This window comes from Cyprinus carpio, chromosome A14, assembly GCF_018340385.1.
Source record: "Cyprinus carpio isolate SPL01 chromosome A14, ASM1834038v1, whole genome shotgun sequence".
In the NCBI taxonomy this organism is placed as follows: domain Eukaryota; kingdom Metazoa; phylum Chordata; class Actinopteri; order Cypriniformes; family Cyprinidae; genus Cyprinus; species Cyprinus carpio.
Genome location: NC_056585.1, coordinates 283,192 through 310,652, shown reverse-complemented (window position 1 = coordinate 310,652; position 27,461 = coordinate 283,192). Strand labels below are relative to the sequence as shown.

Here is a 27,461-nt window from a genome sequence, read left to right as displayed (position 1 = left end):
AAATACCACCGTTGTCTACATTTCAGAGACACAATGTTCTTTCTAAATATATTGAGCTGGCGCTGCAGAAATGACAGATAGCCTTGCCTCATCTTTCTTGATTATGCACGTCTTTGTGCAAGCACTGCTGTGTTCCGATGATGAACGGGTTCCATACACGTCACACGGCACATTTTTCACATTGTAAGCATGTTTAAATTCTCACTTTTGCACCTGATTAACAACGAGCTGCGTAAATGTATGCCAATCGATCCATTTTTTTCACAAAAATGAGAGAAGGTGTTTTAATGAGAGGAGTAGAAATGAGGTTTAAGTTTAACATTTTCTCTAAATGTGTTTTTTTAACTAAACAAGGAATTTCTGGTCGCTTTAGTAATTAGAGAATGATTTATATCAAACAGGACCATTGATTAGCCCAAAATTGTGACCATTTCAAGATTTTGATGCCTTTTTTGAGAACACGTGAAACATTCCCCTAAAAGTTCTGTAAACCTTCCATAAAGAAATAGCCAATTCCATAAATACCTGGCTAACTAAATACAAAAACCTTTTAACGTCCATGTTCTGGGGCACATTGCGGAGGGAATAAGAAACTAACATTCTCCATACGTTTCTTGTAACCGAAAAAAGTTCTAAAATTTTCAAAACTTTTTTATATGAATTGCTTGAAAATGTTTTGTATACCATTTTTAGAAAAACTTTCAGTAAAAGGTGTTCCACATGATATGTCCACTGTATTAAACATTAAAAATAACAAATAAATTACACAAATAAAATAATAAAAAAGAAAACTCATGTTAAACATTCTCGAGGAATACTGGTGAAATATATACCACTGAAGCAGGATAAAAAGGAAATCTCACAGCTGTAAGAGAGTTTCACGGATTTTTTGTTTATCAAAATATGCAGACGTTTAACTTTATTAATTAAATACCTCAGTCCAGAGCCAGATTCAAGGTCATGTTCTGTTGTTTGGCCAAGAGTCACGAGGTTTTAGGGGAGGCTGAGCTCTTTTTTGCGTTTAGATTGAATTGGCAATGGTAGAAGTGGTCTTGCATGTGAGAGTTTGGAGCTGATAAATGCTTCCCCCTCCTCTCTGGCCTCTGGTCTACAGTGGGTGTCTGAGCCTGGGGAGAGCTGGCGAACCAGTACACCGGCAGTTGACTGGAAGGTGTCGCACACAGCCAACGCGGCAATTTCCCCCCCCCCGACCCCCCCCCCTTCTCAAGTAAATCCTGCAGGGGTGGACTGGGTTCCATCTCGCTCAGACTATAAATTCAGCCCTTAAATTAAACAAATTCAGTCTCACAAACCTTAGTTACTAATGCGTGTAATAAATAAGTTTTTGAGTGAAGTTGTTTTAATGTCTTGAATTAACTTGTTTTTATAATAGTTCACAATAATACATTTGTATTTTTTTCTTTCCCGATTCAGTTTCACGTGTGTTTAGTGATTTTTGCTAACACTGTGGTTTTTTTAGGCCTATATTGTGTTAAAGCAGATAAGTTTGTTTTTTGTTGCAATGTGTCAAGTCGAAGTTTGTTGATTTGATTAAATACCGCATGAATATTGCGTCAGTAAACAGTTGTTGGTGGGTTTTATAAATACAAGGGAGTTTAACAGTTTATTAACAGTGCAGTCTTTAAATTTCATTATTTATTAGTACAATGATTATTGTGTCACAGCTTTAGGGACAAGCCAGATGATAGCACTAACAATTTTAAAATTGCAAGTTTTCAGGGCTGGTAAAAAAGTAAATGATTGCGTAAATAGTTGGGTATGTAGTCCCCTCTGTGTGTCCTCAGTGGAAAAACACGGGAAAGGGTTTCAAATATGCACAAGAATGCTGGAAAACCAAAGAATTTGTGGGACCTGAAGGATTTTCCTGAAGTACAGCGGGCAGCTTAGCAATTTTGACCACAACTGTACACACACACACCACACACACACACACCCACAACCCACTACATTGTACATTATATATATAATGATATAATAGAAAACTGACTGTAAATAAAAATATTAAACTTATATACGTTACTGTATTTATGTTCTCTTTTTTAAAATAATGTAAAATATATATTCTTTAGAATGTGTTAAAAATTCATGCTTTGCTCTAAAATATTTGACCAGAAATTGCTCTTTGTGAGGGCCGTCTCTATAAAATTCATGGCGAAAAGTCATGGAAAAGGTTGGTCAAAAGGTGTGAAAATACTCTCAGAATAAGCTTTTGTAGTTGGGACAAAGTTCTAGAGCCAAATACATAAATCCCAACCAGTTCCAAAAAATGTTTTGATGTTTTTTGGACTTTGTATTGTTAGAGAGAGGAATATAGGGGAAAGGAATAAGGGTTTTTAAGCCTTTCATATGAATTCCATGAAGTCCCAATAGTCAAGAGTTTGTGAAAAGTAGCCACAAGGCGCAATACGTATAAACATTGTTAAAAGTATTATCCATTGACTAACTAAATGTGAAGTCAGCTTGAGTTGAGGAACAGACGTCACTCCAACAAGACACTCACCTGTTGTCTGAATATGGCATCTGTTGCGTTTCATTAAAAAGCTATTAAAAGCCAGAGGGCGATCTCGCCTTCAGCAGGACCATCCGGCCCGCATCACCTTTCCGTCCCTGTGGGATCATATCCCCCTGATGATACACCACTTGTCAGATCTCAGTGAGAAAGTCAACTTGTTGGACATTTGTCAAAGGCCAGTGAGATATAATCAAGCAGCCCAGTGCATAGAAAGTCAACTTCCACTTGGATGAGCTTAACTAATGTTCACAAGGGTAAAAATACTTCTTTTTCAATTGCAGGAAATCTTCGGATACTTTCCCCCATCGCAGGATGACCCTACCACGAGAAAAGGGCCGACGACAGGGCGATTCGCGGACCGGCGTTCATGTTCAACGCCCGTGGCAGCAGCCTCACAGCAGAAGAAGAACGCTTTTTGGACGCGGCGGAGTACGGCAATACCCCGGTGGTCCGGAAAATGCTGGAAGAATCACCCACGCTCAATGTGAACTGCGTCGACTACATGGGACAGAACGGGCTACAGCTGGCCGTTGGCAACGAACACCTGGAAGTCACCGAGCTGCTCTCTGCGGAGAGACAACCTGGCCCGTGTCGGGGATGCGCTCCTGCTGGCGATTTTCTAAAGGTTACGTGCGTATTGTAGAGGCCCTGCTGGGACATCCGTCTTTTGCGGGCGGCGGCGAACGACTCACCGCAGCCCCTGCGAGCTGCAAGACGACGACTTTTACTCGTACGACGAGGACGGCACACGGTTCTCGCCCGATATCACACCTATCATCCTGGCTGCCCACTGCCAGAAATACGAGGTCGTGCACATGCTGCTGATGAAGGGCGCCAGGATCGAGCGGCCGCACGACTACTTCTGCAAATGCGCTGACTGCACGGAGAAGCAGAGGAAGGGACTCGTTCAGCCGCCACTCGCGGTCCAGGATAAATGCGTATCGTGGACTGGCCAGTCCGGCATATCTCTCTCTGTCCAGCGAAGACCCCGTACTGACCGCACTGGAGCTGAGCAACGAGCTCGTCAAACTCGCCAACATCGAAAAAGAGTTTAAGGTAGTATGGCCACCTCTGTGGGGACTGGATTAACATGCGTTTGTTTTGGCTTTAATAACATGGCTTTTTCATTTCTTTTGAATTTTTTGAATTTTTAATTTGATTAGCATAATGGTTTTATTGGTCAAGTGCACAACTGCAAATTTTTGAGTCACAACCAGTTTTAAATATAAGAGCATATTAATCTCCTAAAATTATTAAACTGCATATAGAAATAATGCATGCGCAAACTGTGATATCCGATCCACGAACCAAATGACTCTTATGAGTCGGTTTTTTGATGAATCAGTCAAAAAGATTCACAAAATGGCATCAGCCTTATTGGTCACATATACAAAGTTTTTAGAATCTTAACTACTTTTATATATATATATATATATAATATATATATATATATATATATATATATATATATATATATATATATATATATATATATATAAAAGAGCGAATTAATCAAATAAATTATTTAACTGCACTGCTTATAAAAATAATACAGGAGTTCTGATTCACACCTGATGCAACAATGTAAAATACAGTCGAGAAAAAACAGTGAAAAAATGCAGTTTTGTCATTTATTTTTCTCATATTGCATTAGTTAATCACAGTCTTTAAAGTGATATGAAGCAACAAACACAGCGTGAACTGTAATGTCTGATTCATGGAAAAAAAACAACGCTATCTCACGACCAATTCGTACGTATTTTTACGAGGTGGTAATTCGTACGAATTTGTACGACCTCACTCGTACAAATTCATATGATTTGTCTAGACCCCAGTGACGGGTAGGTTTAGGGGCGGGTGTGGTGTAGGTAATTCGTACAAATTCATACGAATGTGCAACTCGTAAAATACGTAAGATTTGGCAAAAATCGTATGAATTTGTACGAGTGTGGTCGTACGAATTCGTACGAATTAGCCACCTCGTAAAATACCTACTAAATTCCACTATACTATCCTAGGTACTAACGACTTGGTTTTGATGAATCACTCAAAAAGGTTTACAAAATGATCTTAAAACTCACTTGTGAGACTGGGCTGTAATTGTATTTTTAAGTTTGCACCATATGTTTTTTCTTTAAACACTTTTTCTCTAAATTTATTTGTAAATGTTTTGACTCTACAGCAGACTTATTTTCCCTTAAATATTTTGCATAATGGTTTTTTACTGGCCATGTATGCACTGCAAAGTTTAGGGAGCAAATTTTAAATATAAGAGCGAATTAATCTTAATTATTGCACTGCATAAAAAAAAAATAATACAGGAGTCACACTGTGATAAATAAACTATTTTGTGTAATTTATCATTTTATCTGGTTGCATTAATCACATCTTTAAAGTGACACAGCATGGACCGTGATGTCTGATTTGTGAAAAAATAACTCTTATGAGTTGTTTTGGTAACATCAGTCAAAAATATTCACTAAATATTTGTGGTTTGAATCAGATTCAATAAGTAAATCATTCAAGCCCTTTCTGAACTGAGTCATTTTAGTTTGTCTTATTGGAAATGTACCTGGAGTGTGAAACGGTGACCAGTTTGCAAGCTGTATTTTAATGCATTTTTGTTGTCTTTAAATTTCCTTCTCCATCCCAGACTCTCACGGAATCAGAGTTTCATCCTATGTTTGCATCACTTATCTTAACATTTATCTCATTTTAACTGCATTTAAACTTCTGTTGTGTGTCTGTTTGTGTGTGCTGCTGCCTGTCAACAGGATAAAAAAGAACCGTAAATAATAAAAGAGACATCGCAGCACAATGGCTTCTTTCTGGTAAATATGTTTTGACTACATCATTTTCAATAACTCAGACTAACAGTAACTGATTGTCATGCTTGCTGATTCAGCTTTTATGTCAAGGCTGGCCTGTCTGCTTGTCTGGACAATCGAATCGCTGAATTGCTATAAGTTCTTGCTGCAGCAGAAGCGTGAGACATGTTCAATATAGTGCAGAGCCAGAGATTTCCTTCAGATAAACTGAGCTCTCTCTTCAGCTCTGTTCAAGAGCTTTTATTTAAGAATGAATCATTTGTTGTATTTTATTAAGCCTGCAGAACTCATTTATGCTTTCAAAGTTCACTGATGCACAAAGAAAAAAAATTATAATATGCATAAATGTATGAATCTCACAAAAAACTCTTAAAGATTAAATAATATATTTTGCATTAAGAAAATTACGAAATTTTGTAGCACCATAAGATTTTTTTTTTTTTTTTTTGTTTGCATGGTGACATTATTTTCTTTGCAGTTAAACACACCTCCTTACTGTAATGCAAATCTCTGTTGTTGTAATATATATATATATATATATATATATATATATATATAGATATATTAATACATCATGTTAGTATCTGCAATTTTATTTAAATATACATAAAAGTGGGATAACTTTTACGCTGATTTTAATATATGAGAATGTGATGAAAAGAAAACATTTGGACTCATTACAGTGCAAAAAAAGTGCTTTATTTTTCTGAAAAACAATTTGAAAAATGTTAGTGGTTCTAAAAATCCAAATCCATAGAAATCCATTTCTTTCATGAAAATATATTTTATATTTTTAGATATATTCGGTTATTTTAAATATAATATTTGGAGTGTATACATATACACAATTTGTTTCTGCATGAAAATAATAATAAATTAAATTCCATTTTCTCTATGACAGATTTCTTTTCTTTTCTTTTTTTCTTTTTTGGGATGAGAGCCTCGATTTTCTGCAGTATGAAAATAATGCAAAAATGCAAGAGAGAAAGAAATGTTAATGGCCCTAAAATCAGACTCCATTTTCTTTATGAAAATATGTTATATAATTTTATTTAGTTATATACAGTAGTTAATTATAATGTTTTAAATATAAGATTTTATGTATTTTTTCTTTTGATTTTGGAGTGAAATATGACCTGGACATGTTTCTGTGAGATTCACCTAAATATTACTTAGTTCTTGGTGTATATTTTTTACATTTTGTCTTAACTGAGCAAATAAATGTCACATCATCACATGCACCCATCATACTTGTTGATGATAGTCATCATAAAAAAAAAAAGTGAATGGTGACCCATACTCAGAATTCGTGCTCTGCATTTAAACCCACCCAAAATGTGCACACACACAACAGTGAACACACACACACACCGTGAACACACACCCGGAGCAGTGGGCAGCCAATGCTGTGGCACCCAAGGAGCAGTGCCTTGCTCAAGGGCACCTCAGTCGTGGTTTTGCCAGCCCAATCTCACGGCAATTCATACATATTTTACGAGGTTGCTAATTTGTACGAATTCGTACCACCACACTCATACAAATTCATAAGATTTTTGCCAAGTCGTACTTATTTTATAAGTTGCACAATTCGTATGAATTTGTACGAATTACCTACACAAAACCCCGCCCCTAAACCTACCCGACACTGGGGTCTAGGCAAATCGTATGAAATCGTATGAGGTCATACAAATTCATGTGAATTAGCCACCTCGTAAAATACGTACAAATTGGTCGTGAGATAGCGTTGCTTTTGCCGGCCCGAGACTCGAACCCACAACCTTAGGGTTAGGAGTCAAACTTGGACTTCCCCATAACGCCTGGTGTCTGATTTTCATATAACATATGCTCAGTAAAATTGCTTTTCTCATGCTGACAAGAGGTTTGTTGTCATCCTGGTGGTGTGAGAAGGTATAATATTCTCCCACAGAGAACAATAAAGCACACAGCATGTAATGTTTTAAACAGAACCTCAGCAGCAATGCATGCTGGGAGATCACACCGATATGACGTCTATCTGATGTCTATCAAGTGAACCCTGTGGAGGGACCACACTCTGTTTGATTATGCTTATTCAATAATGTCAATAATGTTTTTAAATTAAGCAACCATTTGGCATCATGAGTTGAGTGTATCTGAGGTTAACAAGTGAGGTATTGACTTTTCCTCATGGTAAAGGATTTATGGTGCTACGGTTAAATAATTCAGTCATGAAGAAGTCAAGAAGTCAGTCAAAGAATCACCCAGGATAATTCACATAAACAACTCAGCTCTCACGAAACAGCTAGTCATGTCAAGTCAATCAATAACCAGGATCTTCTTCTACTGTAGAGTTCTGGAAAACACAGTTCGTTGCTTTTGGAAATAGTTCCATCACTTCTTGTTTTTCATTATTTGTTTGTAAAAACTGTTGGCATGCTGTTACTGAAAAATGTACTCACCCTCAGGTCAACCAATATGTGGATTCGTTTTGTTTCTTCATCGAAGAAATGTAGCATTACATCACTTGCTCACCAATGGATCCTCTGCAGTGAATGGGTGCCGTCAGAATGAGAGTCCAAACAGATGATAAAAACATCACAATAATCCACAAGTAATCCACACCACTCCAGTCCATTAATTAATGTCTTTGGAAGCGAAAAGCTGCATGTTTGTAAGAAACAAATCCATTATTAAGGCGTTTTTACTTTCAAATTGTTAATTCTGGCCAAAATACAATACGAATCCATAATCCATAATAACGCTCCCTAGAAAAGTCCATCTCCTGCTGTCCTCTCATATCAAAATCCACCAACATATTTGTTCAGAAATGTTTGGTTTTGGCTTGTGAACTGTGCTTCATCTGTGCATATTTCTCTTTCTGATTCGGACAAGGCAACTTTTTCCACTCAAGAAAGTAATGTTATGGATAGAGGACTCGGTTGATCATGGATTTGTTACATACAAACACGCAACTTTTCGCTTCACAAGATTAATTGATGGATTGAAGTTGTGTGGATTACTAATTCCTTCAAGTGATAACATTAAGTGTTTGTTTTTGGTTAGTGGATCATTTTGATGATTAATGTAATTCTCTACACCAGTGATTCCTCTCATTGGACATATGTGTAATATGTGTGAACATACATCCACTGAAAATCATCAAAACACCAGCTGAACATACTGACACTTCAAACATGATGAAGAAAATTTTGCCGTTAATGAAGAGAAAAGATCCTGCAGCATTTGACACCTACAGATCCAGATACTTTATTTTCTGTTATCTAATGAAACAGCAGCTAAAAAATGTTTGTTTCTGTAATGACAATAATGTTTTGATATCAAACAGGAGAGCATTTTAGTGACCTGAAAGACTAATTTCCTATTCAAGGACAAATACGTTTTCTAGAAACAGAAACAACCAAAGATAATTGCAGTGGTTCTGTAAATATCACAGTCATTACAATAATAAACTCACTTTGAAAAACTGGCAGATCTCTGCAGAATTTTCTGAATAAACTAGATCAGAAAATGTCATTCATTCATTTTCTTTCCAAGATAACTATTAGGGCTGAGTGGTGTTGTGTTTGGAGTCTGATGGATTCTGGCAAATACTCCATCTCCTGCTGATGCCCTTGAGTCAGACGTTGCAGTGGTTGTTCAAGCCTGACAACATTTTCACCTGAAAGGCCCCTGTAGACCGTGAGCTCCTGTTTTGCAATGTTCAAACAAACCTTTTCTGCTTTTTCTCTCCTTCTCTACAGAATGACTACAGGAAGCTGTCTATGCAGTGTAAAGACTTTGTGGTTGGCGTTTTGGATCTGTGCAGGGACACGGAGGAGGTGGAGGCCATCTTGAACGGAGATATATCCGCCGAGCTCGAGGAAGGCCAGCATCATCGCTCCCTGCTCAGTCGAGTCAAACTGGCCATTAAATACGAGGTTAAGAAGGCAAGTGTCCATCTAATGATGCCAGTGCAGGGATTACACTGCACTTTTAAGGATGTTTAGATGTTTTATTTTAGTTTTTTTTTTTGTTTTTATACAGAAAAACAAGAAAATTATGATTATTAATTTATGTTGTATTTACACTACTTGTCAAAACTTTGGGATAATTAATTTATTTTATGTTTTTGAAAGAAGCCTCACCAAGGCATTTATTTGATTAAAAAATACAGTAATACTGTGAAATATTATTAGATTTTATAATGACTGGAAAAAAAAGAAAATTACACAATGATTTACTCACCCTCAAGCCATTCTAGGTGTATATGACTAGATTCTTAAATAATATTAAAAACGGAGTTATATTAAAAAATATCCTGGCTCTTCCAAGCTTTATAATGGCAGTGAATGGGTGGTAATATTCAGTAGTCCAATAGAAGTCCAATAAACAGCATCCATCCATCATAAAAATTGTCTCTAGGAGGTTAAAAAAGGACTTCGATGCATTTGTATAAGAAAATTGTTTGTAATGTTAAAATAAGCCATGATATGATTGATAATAATAGGTTAATAATTAATAATAGGTGTAGAACCACATCTCTCGAGAACCAAGTTTTGTTTACAGGAGCAAAGGAAGCAAAGTTTCCTTTGTTTAGCAAAGGAAAACCAGTCTCATCTTGGCTTATATTGAAATATTCCAACATTTTTCTTTAAAAATCCTTATTTTGTACCTCTAAGTTGTGAACGGTGTTTAGTTTGGCTCTTCTCTGTGCTTCCACATTAGACATTTCCCACCGGAGCTCACAACAAATAAAAAAAAACCAAAAACAAATCCAATAAAAAACAATCAAACTATTACGGTTTATACATTTTAAAATATGGATATGAAATGTATGAAAATATGAAAAATAACCCACATCCACTGCCATTATAAAGCTTGGAAAAGACAGGACATTTTTGAATATAACTCTATTTGTCTGAAAGAAGAAAGTCATATGGATGGCAATCATGGGTTAATTTTCATTTTTGGGTGAACTATTCCCTTCAAATACTTTTATTCAGCCATTAATTTAATCAAAAGCAACAGTAAAGATATCATTAAAATAAATGCTGAATATATACTATTTCAAATAAATGTGTTCTTTTAAAACTTTCTATTCATCAAAAAAATCCTGAAAAAATGTATCCTGACGTATAAATGGATGAATCTCATGCTTTCATACTAACAAACACAGCTGACCACAGTATGCATCGCTGGAGTTATAGCTGGAGCTGTAGTTATAAAATGACCTTGTGATTAGAGTTTATGAAAAGCTTAACTGCTAAAACATTATTTAGGATTGCCGAGGATTGGCGTTTGTTAAAGCTGCTTAGATTTACGTTGACAGATATTTGGGTGAGGGATGCCTTGGATTTTCACTGAGAATGGAATGACAAGAAACAGAGAGAAGCAGATAAAGAGGACCGCAATTAATCACATGTATTTTATTGTGAAAGTGTGAATAATCCTTTATGGCAACTTAGTTTAGTTTAATCACCAGACACACACATCGTCCACTTCTCTCAAACACACAAACACACTGTCAGGGATGCAATCCGACGAAGCATTAATCAGGCTAACAGCTCGAGCGTCACGCAGCCACCCTGACATAAAGTGTAATTTAAAGATGAGATTTCAAGAGCCCTAAACGCTCCCAGGAGGACGTGGAGTGTGAGGCTCTGGGTTGTGTTAGGAAATGAGTTTAGAGTCAACCGTCCACATTATGAGGATTAATTCAACAGTCACTGTGTGCTTTTCCATGCCTGAGAAGTGCAGCCTGTTAGATTAAAAGTCATGCGGTGGGCAATGTTTATTTTCAGCGTTGTGAATGGCTCTGCTGGCTGGTTTGTATTGTCACAAGAAATATTTGTTTGGTTCAAGCGTATTGCAGTCATTACATTCTTGAAAAGCAAACCACAGTAGGCCTGTGGCAGTTTTTACATAAGGGCCTGATTGTTATTATGTGCATTTTATTCTCATTCTGTTTCTTTCTTTCTGGCGTGCTTGGTTATTAAAACAATGGCGTGAACCAAAAGATAAATATTTCAATATTTATTATATTTGTTTGCAAAAGCCTAAAAAGAAATCATGCATTTTATTAGCTCCAAATGATACATATAAAGTTTATATATATATATATATATATATATATATACATATAAATATATATATATATATATATATATATAGTATATATATATATATATATATATATTAGGGCTGTCAAATGATTAATCACGATTAATCACATCGTATATATATATATATATATATATATTAGGGCTGTCAAATGATTAATCACGATTAATCACATCCAAAATAAAAGTTTTGTTTACATAATATATGTGTGTATACTGTGTATATTTATTATGTGTATATATAAATACACACACATGCATGTATATATTTAAGAAGAATATGTTATGTTTATATATTAAATATATTTATATATAATATAAAATATAAGAATATAAATTTATAAATGTATATACATGTAAATATTTTCTAAATATATAATTTATGTGTGTGTATTATATATATATAATAATAAATATATCCTGTACACATACATATATTATGTAACACAAAACTTTTATTTGGATGTGATTAATCGTGATTAATCATTTGACAGCCCTAATATATATATCTATATATATATATATATATATATATATATAATTTTTGAGATAGTTGTTTGTTATTAATATCAGTAGTGGCAATAAAATACTACTTAAAACTGAACTGAATTGAAACAGTGCGTGTGTGGGGGGATAAAATGTCATCTTATTATTTAACATCACAATAATTTGTTCTGGCACGTATCGTCTCGCATCCAATCAGACAGCATCACACTAAATGCTGGCACTCTGTCTAACTGAGCCTAAATAGTTGAAATCCCCAGAGAAGCATCACAGACATTATTGTAATTCACTAAACTGTGCCTGTCTTCTCCACGATCATCAGTGAGTGCAGGATCTGCGGCCCGCGGCGGCCCTTTCTCTCCTGTCATTAGTAAAGAGCTGCCCTAGAGCTACAGCGAGAACCATGTGATCCTCTGCGTGTAAATGAGTGTGGCCTGCAGGAACAAACCGGCTCATTACAACACAACTATCAGCATCAAACACGTCTTTCACTCTCTTGTAGAGAAAGCTGATGCTTGCTAAAGTCTAAATGTCTGAGACTGTGCTGCGGAAGTGCTGAAGTTTGGACTCTCTCCGCCCCGCCACAGCTACCATGACACACACAAGGAAAGAAGATTTATGAAAGCAAAAAGGAATAATAAATCTCATAGGTGAATGGATATTAAAGCCTTAGCAGAGCTTAAAGGAGGGATGAGTCATAACTAGAGACCACCAGAACACCTTAGCAACCATTTAAACACCCATAGCAACCATCAAAAACACTCTAATAACCATATTAAATTAATAAAATATGAAAGCTAAACATATATAAGCATTTTAAATAGTATTATACAAATATTTGAATAGAGATAATTTAGATATAATATTCAAATATTATATAATAAATTAAATAATATTTTAACGGTAGTAATACATTTAATAATAAAAAATTTATTTGTATTATTACTTTTTTTTATTAAAATAAGGAGAGGCTTGTGATTTTTATTTAGAAGCAGCCATCTAGCAACCAAACATGACACCCTAGCAACCACCCAAATGACTATAACAACCAACCAAAACACCCTAGCAACCATATGTAAACTGAAGAATATTTAAAAATATTATTATATATAATATTCAAAATATAGAAATATTAGCTGTAAAATTCACACATTATAGAAATAATAACTGATTAAAATAATATAATACATATTTAGTATATATACAGTATATATAAATCTAATTTATTGTTTATAATATTTTTTATGTAAAAATATTACAAAATATTAATACATAATATACAAATGTAGATATAGAGGTAATATTCAAACATTACAGAAATAATAATTTATTAAAATAATACATATTTGTGTTTTAATAATTTTTAACTGCTATTATTAAATTTACATAAAAAATAAAATGATTAATATTGAATTTATATTTCTGTAAAAATCTATATAAAAAAAAATCACTCTTATTACTTTAAACATTGTATCAGCTCATGTGTTTTAACTGCTACTGCTGCTGTTTCCTGAATAAGGTCACAGCAAGGTCGTGTAGCATGGTTTTGATTTTGGTAGATGGTCTGAGATCATTCACTGTCTCCTGCTATGCATGAGATTCATTGGTTTTGTCGAGAGCAGCTGCTGGAGTTTGGTTTTTCTGCTGATGAGTAAATGTTACTTGGTGTGAATCCAAACAGAGGTGACGGACCCTTAAAAAGGTTCCTGAGGTGTCTTCCTCTCAGGTTACACGCATGAGCTTTCTCAACAGCCTGGTAATGCTAACTAACTCACAATGCAATCATGACTCAAAATGTCCCAGAGAAGCCCTTTACGTCCTTGAGGAACAGCTTCTCTCTCTCTCAACATTTCTCTCATGCGGTGCACATCACTTTTGTCCAGTCACTTAATTTCTCTCCTTATTTAGACAGAAGAAAATTTTCAACTGCACAACCTCATAAACTAACTACTGTCTAAGAGTATTCATGCATATATATTACAGTATTTTTTTTATAATGTCGTCAAAAATGTTTCTAAAACATTGACATGTCCACTTTTCTTCTTGTGATTACAACATTATTTTAAAGTTTACAAAAACGTTTCTTGAGTGCAAATAACAGGACGTTCCAAGAATGTTGATCTTAGAGTATTTTCTGTCAACATTATAAGAATGTACATTAAATATTAATAAAGCAGTAGCGAACCATGACTTTTGAACCTTGGCCCTCTCCCCCTAGCCTCGTTGGGGGGGGGGGGGGGTTGTAGGGGGACAAACTACCAGCCTAGCTTGCAGAGTCTAAGGGGCTGTTTCCATGACAACTATCACTATTCGCTTCCGGAAGGGGAGGGAAAACACACATAAAACAGTCCAAGGGTGTGACATTACTCCCTCACTCCCAGAATGCACGTTCCGTTACAATTCCACTGGGGGGGGAGGGAGGGTGTGCAGACAGAGTCTAGGGCGGTGATGGTGAGGATGGATGGAGGCCAGGGAGGAGACAGGAGGGGCTTGGGGCAGGAGGAGCCAAGCAGGAGGGCACAGCTGTGGCCGGAGGGACGAGGGAGCCCAATGGAGCTAGTGGACTGCATTTGTGTGTACGTGGCCCACAAAAAGACGTGTTGGATTCTCTGACACTGGCATTGAAAGGAGAGGGTTTTCGTGAACTTTGGTTGAAAAACTTCTTATTAACCCTCTTACAGGTAAAAAGTTTCTTATGTCTTTTTTGTAAGGTTTTTCTTTTTTTTTTTTTAAATGTCTGTAGTTTTTATTAGTTGAAGTACATCAAGTTAAACTAATTAGAGAAATTAGTGAGAAATTATTCCTTGGCAACTAGTTGAAATACAATATGGGGAGAGTTTTTATTATTTTATTTCAAATAATGTTTTTTTGTAAGGTTTTTTTGGAGAAAGTAGGACATATCATAAGTGAATTTAACTATTTATATATATTTGTGAACAAACCAGAGGGGGGATGTTTTGAAATTACCCCCCCACCCCCCTTCTGCGTTCTGTTTCTTAATACACTTTGGTGTCAGTTTATTATATGCAATATTTGCATTAGGTCACAGTAGAGTGAGTTTTGAGCAAAAACATTGTGTATTCGTCTCATACTGTCACTCGCACGCTGACTTTCTGAAAAGCCCTGTATGGATTGAGGCACGAGAACCAGGATCACGAAAGCGGGAGCGCTGACAGTTGTACTTCTGATTTTATTGTTGTTGTATTGTCATTGTTGCAGTATTTTACTTGCTGACGTTCTAAGAAATAGCTTATTTTTGGTATTTTATTGCTCTGTTTGTGGTTGATGGAGTAGCAGTCATCACCAGGAGAATATTTTTAATAAAAAATGCAGTAGAGGCAGGGATGCATAGACCAGAAGGGAGAAAATCCCCCCACCCCCTACAAATCGCAACCTATATATATATATATATATATATATATATATATATATATATTATATATATATATATATATATAGATATATATATATAGATAGATAGTTACATGTGCGCTGGGATGTCTCATGGTTTGTTGACATGGTGACGTCTTGAACAAATTTAGCAAGATGCCATTGTCGCACCCAAAGTTATATTATTAAACAAGGCCATATTCCTGTGTTTATGGACATACCAGACATTATTTGAAGTGTTAAACAGCTATTTTCAAGTAGTTTGAACAATTTCAAAAGGTACACCGTACTTAAAGGGTCCACAATTGTTACCTTAAAGGTACATAATGCCCACTTTTGAAAAAGTACTGCCACAGTAACAGCTTTTGTATGTTTTTTTTTTTTTTTTCTGAGAGTGTAGAGGAGAAAAATCCCTTATGCTCACCAAGGCTGCATTTATTTGATCAAAAATAATATTATTACAATTAAAAATTAATGATTTCAATTTGAATATGTTTTAAAATATATTTTTTTCCACTGATGCAAAGCTTAATTTTCAGCATCATTACTCCAGTCTTCAGTGTCATATGATTCTTCAGAAATAATTTTAATATGCTGATTTGCTGCACAAGAAACATTTCTGATTATTATCAATGTTGAAAACTATTATATGTTTTATTTTTTATTTTTTTATTTTTTTCAGGATACATTTGTGAAAAGACAATTCAAAAGAAAAGCATTTATTCAAAATGGATATTTTTTTGTAACATTATATGTATCATATGGCTTTATTGTCACTTGATCAATTTAATGTGGCGTTGCTGAATGGAATTATAATGAATACAGCCTTTATTTGAAGTCTTTTTATATATATAATTAATTTTAAGTGTATTTTTTTATATGCATTGCTCATGCCTTGTAATGCACCTTATAATGCATTGTTTGAGCTCATGAATAATTGTAAACACAGATAGTACATTATAATGCTTATCTATTCATTGCCACAAAAGTATAATTTCTCAAAACACAAACAAACCAATTTTCAGATGTAACAAGGAATCTACAAATAGGGTATAATGCATTTTAACTTTAGTTCTAATTATAAATATATAATACCATACAATGTACATTATTAATAAATATTCATTATATATACAGGCTTCAAGTAAAGTGCTAACAAAATACTCACTGACCTCAAATGAATTAAACCATGAATCTGTCTCTGTTTCTTCAGTTTGTGGCTCATCCAAACTGTCAGCAGCAGTTGCTGAAGATCTGGTATGAGAATCTGTCTGGTCTTCGGGAGCAAACCACAGCAGTCAAGTGTCTGGTGGTTTTGGTGGTGGCGCTGGGACTCCCTCTGCTAGCTGTGGGGTATTGGTTTGCCCCGTGCAGTAAGGTGCAGTAAAAATGATCAAAAATATGCATGGGTCCTACAGTACCGGTTTAGACACACCTGTTTTTTTTTATTAATATAGTTTATTTTAGGAATATTTTCTTTAGATATGTGAACCTTGTGAAGGTCACTTTTTTGTTGCTGTGATGGTCATTATAGTTAACTGAAAATAAAACTGTTTAACAAACAAATTTTGGCACTTGAAATAAAATAAACATTAACTGGAAAAACAGAAGTTAATAAGTTTAAGTTAGTTATTTAGTACATCAGGTTAAACTAAATGAAAAAGAGAACTATTTCCTTGACTTTTTTTTTTTTAATGGTTTTAGTTTTAGTTAGCTATAATAACCCTGGTAATTCGGTGACACATTTGCAATTTATAAATTACAAAAAGTCTTTTTTTCTGTCCAGTAAATTTTTCACATTTTTTTGTTACTTGAAGTAAAATGAACATTAACTGAAGAAAGAAAAAAAAAAAAAAAAAAAAAATATATATATATATATATATATATATATACTTTATATTCAGCTATATTTGCCAAGGCATATAAAGACATATATAAAGACATATTTCATATTAACCCTAACCCTAATGAGTCTGTGCTTGTTATTCAACATATTTGTTATTCAACATATTTGACCCTTTCCATGTTTTTTTTTTCTTTTTTTTTTCAGCTTGGTAAAGTACTACGCAGTCCTTTTATGAAGTTTGTTGCTCATGCGGCCTCCTTTATCATCTTCCTGTGTCTGCTGGTGTTCAATGCGTCTGATCGGTTTGAAGGCATCACCACCCTTCCCAACGTCACCGTCACTGACTACCCGCTCCAGATCTTCAGAGTCAAGACCACACAATTCTCCTGGACAGAAATACTAATCATGATCTGGGTAGCAGGTAATGCACTAACATTTGTAATCAGTATTATTTAATTCATATGATCTCAGTACTACATGATCCCTTTGTACAACTAGCATTTAGACCAAAAGAGATTTGCTATAGATATTTGATGAAAAATGTAATCTCATTACTGTCAAGGAGAAGAAACTGAGAGATTGAAGAGATCTCATTTGTGGTTGTTCTTTCATGTATAAAATTGCCAGAGTTAGTAGTGCGGGACATTTATTCAAGAGACTAAAATGTTTCTTCCCTGCACTGTCAGAAATAGAGTTCCTCACGTCAGGACCAAAGCAGAATGATCAATGAACCTGTCAATCGTTTCGACCTGATGAGACCGATAGAGAGTTTGAGTGGATTAGAGCCAATGTTCTCTGCACTGACTGGAAAGTGTTTTCTTAAAAACTCATTTCTTAAACATTCATTTCCATTTTTTCAGTGCTGGGTTGTAACTTTCTGAAAGTAGTGATGTTTGTAACAGTTTTCAGTAGCATTACAGTAGTTTTTCCATTAACAAAATGCTGTTACCAGCCAGTAGTGTGCTAAACGTTGCTATACAGTATATACCACTAATTTTTGTCACAGTGTAATGTACAAAAAAAACTGTTTACTAAAATTGTGCAGTATTATTACAATTTAAAGTAACTGTTTTCTGTTTAAATATATTTTAAAATGTAATTTATTTCTGTAATGCAAAGCTGAATTTTCAGCATCATTACTCCAGTCTTCAGTGTCACATGATTCTTCAGAAATCATTCTAATATTCTGATTTGCTGCTCAAGAAATTATCTTATTATCAATGTTGAAAGCACTTGTGATGCTTTGTTTATTTAGTTAGTTAGTTGTTTTTGGAAACAGTGATATCTGAACTAGTTTGTAGCTTATCTCTGAGGACGTTTCAAGGCACTCACTTGAAAAAAAAAGAAAAAAAAAAAACACACAAAACAAGCAAAACAATCACCGTTCAGCATATTCTTCTTGATTCATTTAAAGATAAAATAAGGCATGTTCATTCATCACTGTCGCATTGAGAAATGCTCTAGTAATGAAAGGCTTTTTGCAGGCAATGCATCACTGAGAGGGTGAACCGCAGATTATATTAGGTTTAGAGCATTTTCCCATTCTTTTTGTGGTTCAGAGATTTCACCCACGCTGCGTGCACCTCATTACATTTGGTGTAAGAAAATGTTTCGCTGTTTCAACCAGGGCAAGATGCTGGGGAAACGCTGAACGATGATACATATTGCATGCCATATGATGTTTACATCTGTTATTTTTCATTTTAAGAGGTGATTAATAGTTTTTATTTTGTTTTTGTTTTTTGTATTATTTTCATCTTCTAGGATTGAAATTTGAATTGAACATTGAGTCAGCATCACCAAATATGATGTGCTATTGCGTGCAATGTCTCTTAATAATTCATGACACCATGTGACTTTTTTGTGTGTTTGCTTGCATGGTGCAAAAATCCAAAAGTGTTTCTTGGCTTCCATCTGGATAGTGACAGATTGACGGGTTTTCAGTCAGTGACAAAACCTTTGAAATATCACAGTGTAAAAGCCATCCTAACTGTGCTTGTGTTAACCGATCAAACCTGCTCTGACTCTGGAAGTGACCATGCGTGAAGTCCATTAGTAGTGTGACTTTTTAAGCTTTGAGTCATGTGGTGTGTGCTAAGCTTATAATTACTATTTTTTGCATTTGATTTCCACTAAGCTTATGGATATTTTTTTTTAGCTTAAGAAACATTTTTTGATGTACACATTTTTTTAAAACCTGTATTTATTTAATTTTTTTACAAGTCTATTCATTTTAAACACTGGTTATAATTGATGAGGTGATGTGTAACATAATAAAGGGTGTGTGTACATTCAGCATGTTGGCTCATACTGTGTTTTCAGAATGTTCATTCATAGTGCGTTTTTAGAATGTTTGTACACATTGCATCCAAAATGTTCATTCATAGGGTGTTTGGAATGTTTATTTCAATCAAGTGTGGCGCAATCATGTGTTCAAAAACATTGTTTATAGAATGTTTTTGAGCATTCATTGACCGTGTTTTCATAATGTTTGTTAAAAGTGTGTTTTTAGATTGTTTGTTCATACAGTGTGTTCAGAAAGTTAATCAAACTGTATGTTCAGAATGTGTATCCAGAAAGTGAGTACAGTGCTCATACAAGTGTAACATTGTGGAAGTGTGTGTTGGAAAGTCCATTATATTGTGGTGATGGTTGAGGGCTCAACATGCCTCCTCTGAACCTGAACCCCTGACCTTCTCTCTTCAACCACAACCTCCTGTTACTGTTCTCATTGATTCGTATGGCTTTCTGCTTTTAGTCTTTAGCATTTAGTCTTTTATTGGTAGTTTTGGAGATGAAAATTTCCTTTCCATCCCAGCATGCTTTCAGTGTGAGATTGAATTGAGTGAAGTATTTTTTTTTATTACTTGGATTTCCTTTGGCATCTTTCTAACTTAAAATTAAAAATATAATTCAAATGTAGCTCACCATTTTAACAGCATTCGCTGAGGCCCATCATAATTTTCCTATCAGACTGTGTTCTCCTCAGGCTCTTTGATTTGTCTAATTCTCTCGCTCTCGCTCTTTTGTCCTTATATATATCTCATATGAAAACACAGTTCAGTTTTTTATCTATAGAATAGAATTTGTAACATTTTTAGGTAACATTGTATAGGTATTTAGTAAATAAATTATACATTTACATACTGAAAATTGCAAAGTTCATTTAATCAATATGCTACAGTGTATGTAGAACTTATTTCTTAAAAATAAGAAATAAGCTTATTTCTGTTTTCAACCACAATACATACAATACTGGTATAAGCACCCTGCTGTCGTTGACCATCAGAACGCCTCTGTTTTCTGCAGGAATGAGATGGTGGTCGGAGTGTAGGAGCTCTGGACGGAGGGTCCGAGGGAATATGTCATGCAGCTCGAGGAATGTGCTGGATTTCGGGATGCTGTCCCATCTTCATTGCAGCATTCACCGCCCGTTTTTTCGCACTTCCTGCAGGCCATGAAAGCCCAGAAAGGATGTGGATGAGAAAGATCCATGCTCCAGACCTCTCACTGGTCACGCTGCCGCCCGGACATCAAATATTTTCACATACGGTGAGAGAGAATCTGAGCCCTGCTCTGTTTCAAAGAGAATCTGAGAGGACATGATTTTAAATATTTTTTTTTCTTTTGAACAATAAATTTAAATAAACAGAAATATGATTATAAATTTTACATGAATTGTGGGTAGTTTTATGATTTTATGATTAAAACCATGGTTAAAGTAATAATTTTATTACATGTAAGGATTTGCCGATATGGTGTGCAACACCATAGAGTAATTTTTAATATTTTTGTCACTTGAAACAAAACAAATGGTGACTGAAATCAAATATTTAAAAACTTAGGTAGGAGAATTTGTAATTTAAATTTAGTTAAATGTGATGCAGTAAAATAACTAAACCAAAATAAAACTAAAACTAATAAAACGAATAAAATAGACATAAAAGGACATTTATAAAAAACTATGTAGACATAGGGGAGAGAGGTGGGGCGGGGCACAAAGTAAAACTTTTTGATTCTCAGTTTGTGCTACAACCAACATGGGGCGTTCAGAATATATATATATTTTATCCACAGTAATTTTACACTTGTGTAGTATAAATATGTTGCTTTGTTTCATAATTACAGTTGTATACGTTTTTTCTTTATTTACCCTCAAAAAAATGGAACGGCTCATGAAGTGAAATGCTGTACAACATGCCCCATAGGTGGGGTACATTGTAACATCTGAGGGGCACATTGTAACATGACCAAAAGACAGCTTAAAATGTTAATCTGATCGAATGAAAAAAAAATATACATGACAAAACTAAAAATATTGTGTTAATGAAACACATTATTAATTATTATTATTATCCTATTATTTTCAAATAAAAATAATGGCGTTTTTTAGAATTAAAAAATAATCTGATTTTAGAGTTTGACAATGAACACCATTGCAACCAATGCTTGGCGACGACCAGATAAAAGAGCAAGAATGCTTTACCTGTCTTTGAAATAATCATTTCAAAATATTAACCATTGACTGTCAGTCTTCATTCACTGTTTCTCGTTGTTTGTTAGTAAATACATGTAAATTCACATTGCTAATGGTGTCATAGAATAGCACATTGTAACGCCAAGTGTTACAATGTGCCCATCCTGTGCAAAGTGGTATTTGAAAACTGGTTTTAGTGTGTCTTCTGCTAGTCTTTTAAAGCATTAAAAACCACGATCTAAAACTGATAAATAACAGATTGGAGATTAGAAAAACTAATAGCAGATTTGTCTTATTTTAAATGAATAAAAAAACTGAGATGAAAATTGTACTTCAAACCAGAATTTTAATTTTTACTATGGTAAAATAAATGTTCTTAGCTATATCTTCAAAATTATTTTAGAATTTTGGCACACATTGTTTTCTATATAATGTTGATATGGTAAACTAATAAATACTGTGAACTCTGTTATGCTTAGCATGTGTGGAAAATATTCAAACCACGTGTGTTACAAACTAACCCAGCGTTACCTTGTGCTCTGCGCTCCCCTACTTAAAAAAAAAAAAAAAAAAAAAAAAACCTACAAACACAAAAACCCCAACAAATCGTAATTAAAATGTAAATAAAATTATACAGTAGTAATAAAAACAGAAATTATAAAAATAAAATCTACTTCAAAAATATTAACAAAAACTGATAATGGTACATCAGTGATACTAAAATAACACTGGGACATCGTCGGCGGATAAATAAACGAGAGTTTAGCTAATATAAAGTCATCAGAGGCAGCTAAGCTAAATAATACTTAACTTTATCTACCACTGTGTAATTTCCTTTTCTTTTAGCGAGCAGATAAGTGGCTTCCATTCGGATCATCAGTGATCTCGGAGGGTCTGTACGCCATCGCTGTGGTTCTGAGCTTCTCTCGCATCGCCTACCATCCTGGCGGCCAACGAGAGAGCGTCGGCCCGCTGCAGATCTCACTGGGAACGAAACAGTGAAGGCGACATCTTCAAGTTCATGGTCCTCTTCATCATGGTCTCCTCACTCGCGTTCATGATTGGCATGTTCATCCTTACTCTACTACCTGGGGCGCCAAGGTTAACCCTGCCTTCACACCACGGAGTGAGGACATGCCCGCACTGAAACTAATATTGCGGAAAAAAACTATAAAAATATGTATAATCAGGGGGACATGGCATAACTACATATTTTCAAATGCACAAGTTGAGTCTACCAAGGGACGTGCAGAAAGTTCCTCAGGGGCAGGGATCTCAAATGTAAATGGGGGGATGGGATATATATACACTACCAATCAAAAGTTTGCCCTGTAGCGTGGCCACTGGGCTTTGAGTAACAGTTTCAAGAGTTTCATGAAATAGTAGAAGGTATATCGATATTTTACTATGGAATTCTACTGTTGAATACAAGTTAATTGAATCACTACTTACCATAATGATTATTTGTGGTGCTGCAAGGTTTTGTTTTTTGTGCTTTGTCCGTCAGTTAGCATCCATTTTCTCAGTTATGCAGTTGTGATTTATAAAAAGACACAAACCGCAGCCGATCCAGATTGCTCCTCAAAGTTCATCTGTCCAATTTTAAACCAATTAATGAAATAAGAACCGGAAAAATTATGTCTCCACTTCACATTGTCCAATTGAATTTGAAACTTATTGTGGCAGATCATGATTGGTTGGTTGTATTATACAGACCAAACAGGCATTGATGAATTATGTAAAAATCTAAACAACTATTGGCTATAATATATGGATTTTTTTAATTAAATTCAACACATCAATAGCTTTGAAAAAAGGACCCCCTTCCCCCCCTCTCGGTGTTCCTCCTCCCCTCTTTCTTTCTTTTAATGAAATTTGTTTTCTATATCCTATTTTCTTTTATTTTCTTTTTTTTTCCTTTTTCTTTTTTTTTTTTTTTCTTTATTTTTTTCTTTTTTATCTTTCTTATTTCTTTTGTTTTTCTATTCTTTTTCCTGTTTTGAACCATAGGCACTCACTGAAAGAACCATATACAGCTCGAGAGCATAAGTTTGTGGAATTCCCATTCAGTCAAACAAAACACACGCATACAAATTATGGCCACACCTCAGAATGACTGAAAGATATGTAAAAAATAAACAGGAATTTTCTGACTTTTGAGAGTTTCATTACTGTTTGTACACAATTTCATTTTAATTCTATAATTCATATGCATTTTTTCTTGAATTAAATTTGAAAAAAAAAAAAAAACTGAAAAAAGGCAGGTGTTTGAGCAGTCAAAGCAAAAAAAAAATACCTACACACTTGTGTGTGTGTATATATTATATATATATATATATATATATAATATATATATATATATATATATATTATTTAATATTTGATTATTTTTTAATTTCTTTTTTAATTTTTTATACTAAAAAAAAATAATAACAAAAATTATTATGATAAAACAACAAAAAAAAACAATTCAAGAGTAAACTAAACTAGTAAAACCTCGAAAAATGGACAAGTCCGATGTTGCAATGACCCTCCTGCACGATCACTGCAAGAACACGAGTAGTAGCGTATGAATTTTTATAGCAATTAATTTTCTACAAAAAAACAAAAAACATCATTTTGTTACGATGATAATGTCCAAAAAATACGCCCCATCAATTATTACACTGCAAAACTTATCCATAACGGCTTATTAATAACGGGGAAGGAAGGCGTGACAACAAAGTTGGGATCCACGTGCCGGGCTTTATCCAAAGAGCATAAGTCAGAAACAGGCAGGGTCCAAAACACCCGCAAATACATCTAGGGCAAAGACAAAAGAGTAATCCACAACTCAGGTGAAGGTCACGGGCAGGCGCAAATAATAATAAAATAAGGAGACAGTCCAGGGATACAAAACACAAAGGCGAGGAAACAGGGAAACTAACTCCGAAACCTAAGAAACATGGAAGAGCTAAAGAACTATTCAATCACCAGTGAGAAAAGAGACCGTGGTGTGTGTCATATTATTATAGTTTTACTAATATGAGGCCAGTTGTGAACTGGTCATGAGAGTGATGGCGTCTTGGGTCAAAGGATGGTGGGAAGATGATAGTCCTGGGTTTGAATGATAAAAGTCAGGGATGGAGTGCCCTCTGGTGGAGCTCCTGGACACTCCACAGGTGTGATCGGGACACATTTGGCTCCTCCTATGTTCAGCGTAAAATGAAATGCCCCTGCCTACCCCTTTTCTGTCCCACTCTGCGAACTTTAATTTGTGGGGAACTATATGCACACTTTTGCATGTAGTGGCAATTACATTGACAAATTTTGGGACAAGGTTGTTTCCAAGTCTACTAGTTGAGATTCGATAGGGTTTTTTTTCCCAGTATCTCTAAAAACTCCCAGTCTCGACTGCATTAACGGATGATGCTCATGAATGATCTTGATGGTCTTGATCTCATTTATGTAACCAAACAGAGGATCCTCACCCCCCCCCCCCAAACCCACATGCTATAACTGCCTGCCTAAAAGTGTTTTTTAAGATTTTGCATGACACCTAACATTGTTCAGCTAGTGACAAGTCCATTCGTGCCTATTCGTTATCAGAGCTCGTCACAAAATTGTGCGACTTCTGCTTGTCACAGTCGCACGCCCTTTTAGCGAGCTGAACTGTGGCATTGGAGATCCAGGCAGTTGAAATGACAATTTCAGTGTAATGATCTTCAACGCCACTTCTTTATCACTTCTCAGCTTTCGTGACATTGTGAGTCCATCAGGCCTGAAAAAAATGCCTCACGGATATTCTTAATTAGATTCGATTCATTGCTCACTTGTAAGAATTTGCTCGCTGCAGGAAGTATTGATACCATTCTTTATTCACTGTCATGTTTTTGGGCAGAATTATCCGAGAGAGCCCACTGCCCTTGGATGAACAAGCCAACCCCACAAATGGATTGGTCTCAGAATGCTTGCCACTGTTGGCACGAGACAGAACACAAATCGATTCTTGCATATGAAATATAAACTTTTGATAATCCGTTATTTAAAATGCCATCTGATCACTATACACATAATCTCGAACGCAATGTTAATGCACACCGCAACAGCTTAAGCAAACAACTTTGCAAAACACAAATATTTTATTTTAACTGCCAAAACGTTTGGCCAATGTACGTGTACACTGTGGCATAGCCTGGTCTATAAATCTTATATCACATGCAATCCCCATGCCTACTACTCAACGCAGGGCTCGGTTGTCTGTCATGCAGAGATACCGTAGGTGGACAGTGTCAGTCCTGTGACAATGATACTCTTGGTTTCCCAGCACTCAATATTGTGACGGCTGTCATTGGATCGCGAGCTCACTTATAAACTATAGAAGTAACCCTCCAAACCATGATCAGGTTTGTTTCATCGCACGTTCAGCGAGGTTCTGAAACAAAGTCCTACTACAGTCAATGTCTGTGTCCTGTGCTGTTGTGCGTGTGTGTGTGTGTGTGTGTGCTTTCCTGTGTCGTGTCGTGTGTGCGTGGGTGTCGCTGTGTGTGTGTGTGTGTTTGGGTATTGCTCACTCATGCTCACAGTATAGAATCGATGAGACTACACAAGCTCCGATGTCGAGCTGTTACCTTCAAATCTCACTTCTTCTTCTTGCCCACGCCGCCGTGCGTGAGTGCGAGAAGAGGTCATTTTAACCACGCCTCGCATTCCAAGATGTAAAAGATAGACTTTTATTGCAGGCACTTACCTTCACCTCTGATTGTCTAGAGCAAGTGTCATTTCAATCCTGGTTCCTGGGGGACACATCAACTATGCCACAGTTTGGATGTCTGCTTGATTCGACCACATTCTCACCGACCACCGTTACAGCGGGCCCTCTTCTACCAATATAGATCACCGGTTTCACAACCAACTCCTTGAGTTGAAACCTTGGACGCTCTGGAGTTAACTTACCCTGAGATGGGAAACTCTTTTGGGTTCAGAATGGCAGAACGAATTCAGTTTATCTTTCAAGTCAACTCACCACTGATTCACCAGGTGACAAACATACACCGACATAACAAGTCCCTCCATACCACTCAGAGTCAATAGAAACATAACCCTTTTAACATTCTTAATTCACTGGTATAATATCAAAGGCTAAAAACACTCTGGCTCAGAACAGTCAAGTTACTGAACTAATAACCACTTTCATGGGATCCTACAGGCAAAAGAAAGCGCCTAACTCAACACATGTAAGTATAAAACATAATTCAATTCACTATGGGTAAACGCTTACGCATCTTAACCTAAGGGTTCATGAGTGTAGGCTCACATTGGACTTTACATAGCATTTTGACAGATTAAATTAATATCATTCAGTGTCTATTATTCAGTCGCGCTTGCAGCTTCTGTTCCACCACGTCTAATGCTTTTCTATTTGTTCATTATAATTACAATGTTCTCACCGAGATCACAACACTGTTACATCGTCTCTTACATTAGAGGCAACTTTTGAAATTAACCATTGACTTCTACTCAGCCAACAGCTTAAGAAGACTCGCCAAATAATAAGAGAAAGAACAGATTGAAGAGGGATGGCCACAATGCAAATAATAGCAAGAATATTAACAAACACCCAACAGGAATACAAATAAACTATGGGCTTTTGTTAGTTTGTAGGAAATAAATATAAATGAAATAAATATATCACTCTTCCATCTGGCATCCTTCAATTTCATATCAGTAATCAACTTCATGTTCAATGGGTTTTGTGCTCAGAAACACAGCACAAAAAAATTAGTATTGTTATAATGGGTTTTAT

General features: G+C 35.3%; 1 pseudogene; it reads left to right on the top strand.

The window, feature by feature from the left end:
- The first annotated feature begins 888 nt into the window (after nt 1-888).
- The window catches only part of LOC109101919, a 34,020-nt pseudogene continuing 7,447 nt past the window's right edge, over nt 889-27,461 (top strand).